The following is a 2,500-nucleotide window of genomic DNA, read 5'->3' as shown; positions in this document are numbered from 1 at the left end:
GGTGGTCATGCGAGTGTTTTTGTATTGTGGTCGTGGGTCGTTTTGGCTAGAAGTCGTGGTGGTGGTGGTCGTGGAGGATGTTTTTGTTGATTTTGGACTGTTTTTGGTGGTCGTAAGTCGTTTGGGCTAGAAGTGGTGGTGGTGGTGGTCATGCGAGTGTTTTTGTATTGTGGTCGTAGGTCGTTTGGGCTAGAAGTGGTGGTGCTGGTGGTCGTGCGAGTGTTTTTGTATTGTGGTCGTAGGTCGTTTGGGCTAGAAGTGGTGGTGGTGGTGGTCGTGCGAGTGTTTTGTATTGTGGTCGTGGGTCGTTTGGGGTAGAAGTCGTGGTGGTGGTGGTCGTGCGAGTGTTTTTGTATGGTGGTGGTGGGTCGTTTGGGGTAGAAGTCGTGGTGGTGGTGGTCGTGGCGGATGTTTTTTGTTGATATTTGGCTGTTTTTGTATTTTGATAAATGTTTTTTACAAAGTTTGGTTGTTTTTGTTCATTTTTGAGGAAGAAATTGTTTTTATTTTTGAGTTAATTTATTTTTGTGAATTTGGGCTAGAAATTTGTGTCATTTTGGGCTGTTTTTTTATTTTTGGCTAGAAATTTGTGGCATTTTGGGAAGATTTTGTTTTTTATTTCGGGCTAGAATTTTGTCATTTTGGGCGTTTTTTTATTTTGGGCTAGTTTTTTGTCATTTTGGGCGGTTTTTTTGTCATTTTTAGGCTGAATATTTGTGATTTTAGGCAGTTTCTTATTTTGGGCTGGATTCTTTTGGGCTGTTTTGTGTCACTTTGGGCAGTTTTTTGACATTTTGGGCAGTTTTTTGACATTTTGGGCTGTTTTTTGTCACTTTGAAGTTAGAATTCTTGTTTTGGTCCATAACTGGTGTTGTTTTGGTTCATAACTGGTGTTGTTTTGGTCCATTACTGGTGTTGTTTTGGTCCATAACTGGTGTTGTTTTGGTTCATAACTGGTGTTGTTTTGGTCCATAACTGGTGTTGTTTTGGTCCATAACTGGTGTTGTTTTGGTCCATAACTGGTGTTGTTTTGGTCCATAACTGGTGTTGTTTTGGTCCATAACTGGTGTTGTTTTGGTCCATAACTGGTGTTGTTTTGGTCCATAACTGGTGTTGTTTTGGTTCATAACTGGTGTTGTTTTGGTCCATAACTGGTGTTGTTTTGGTCCATAACTGGTGTTGTTTTGGTCCATAACTGGTGTTGTTTTGGTCCATAACTGGTGTTGTTTTGGTCCATAACTGGTGTTGTTTTGGTTCATAACTGGTGTTGTTTTGGTCCATAACTGGTGTTGTTTTGGTCCATAACTGGTGTTGTTTTGGTCCATAACTGGTGTTGTTTTGGTCCATAACTGGTGTTGTTTTGGTCCATAACTGGTGTTGTTTTGGTCCATAACTGGTGTTGTTTTGGTCCATAACTGGTGTTGTTTTGGTTCATAACTGGTGTTGTTTTGGTCCATAACTGGTGTTGTTTTGGTTCATAACTGGTGTCGTTTTGGTCCATAACTGGTGTTGTTTTGGTCCATAACTGGTGTTGTTTTGGTCCATAACTGGTGTTGTTTTGGCCTCTAACTGGTGTTGTTTTGGTTCATAACTGGTGTTGTTTTGGTCCATAACTGGTGTTGTTTTGGTTCATAACTGGTGTTGCTTTGGTCCATTACTGGTGTTGTTTTGGTTCATAACTGGTGTTGTTTTGGTCCATAACTGGTGTTGTTTTGGTTCATAACTGGTGTTGTTTTGGTCCATAACTGGTGTTGTTTTGGTCCATAACTGGTGTTGTTTTGGCCTCTAACTGGTGTTGTTTTGGTCCATAACTGGTGTTGTTTTGGTCCATAACTGGTGTTGTTTTTGGTCCATAACTGGTGTTGTGTGAGATGATAGCCTGACCCAACCTATCCCAACCTAACCTAACCTAACCCAATCTATCCTAACCTAATCTAACCTAACCTAGCCTTAATTAACCTGACTGCCACACTTGTACTAGGCAAATGGTAAGAACTAACCCCAAGTGTGTGTGATTACTCTCTCTCTCTCTCTCTCTCTCTCTCTCTCTCTCTCTCTCTCTCTCTCTCTCTCTCTCTCTCTCTTCCAAGTTTTGCTTCACTTAACATAAATGATTCGATACGTCTTCTTCTTCTTCTTCTTCTTCTTCTTCTTCTTCTTCTTCTTCTTCTTCTTCTTCTTCTTCTTCTTCTTCTTCTTCTTCTTCTTCTTCTTCTTCTTCTTCTTCTTCTTCTTCTTCTTCTTCTTCTTCTTCTTCTTCTTCATTCTTCTTCTTCTTCTTCTTCTTCTTCTTCTTCTATTACTACTACTACTACTACTACTACTAGTGATGATAATGATGATGCCATTACTACTACTACTACTACTACTACTACTACTACTACTACTACTACTACTACTACTACTACTACTGCTGCTGCTGATATTGATGATGCCATTGCTACTACTACTACACAACAACAACAACAACAATTACTACTACTACTACTACTACTACTAC

At 39.8% G+C, this 2,500-nt stretch overlaps 1 protein-coding gene across 3 annotated transcripts in view; it reads left to right on the top strand.

Moving 5' to 3' along the window:
* The window catches only part of LOC123500357 (serine/threonine-protein kinase NIM1-like), a 42,500-nt gene that overhangs the window by 27,795 nt on the left and 12,205 nt on the right, over positions 1–2,500 (top strand). The gene's annotated exons all lie outside the window — the stretch shown is intronic.

The sequence above is a fragment of the Portunus trituberculatus genome, unplaced genomic scaffold (assembly GCF_017591435.1).
Source record: "Portunus trituberculatus isolate SZX2019 unplaced genomic scaffold, ASM1759143v1 PGA_scaffold_205__4_contigs__length_1045770, whole genome shotgun sequence".
In the NCBI taxonomy this organism is placed as follows: Eukaryota; Metazoa; Arthropoda; class Malacostraca; order Decapoda; family Portunidae; genus Portunus; species Portunus trituberculatus.
This window is presented reverse-complemented; position numbering and strand designations above follow the sequence as displayed.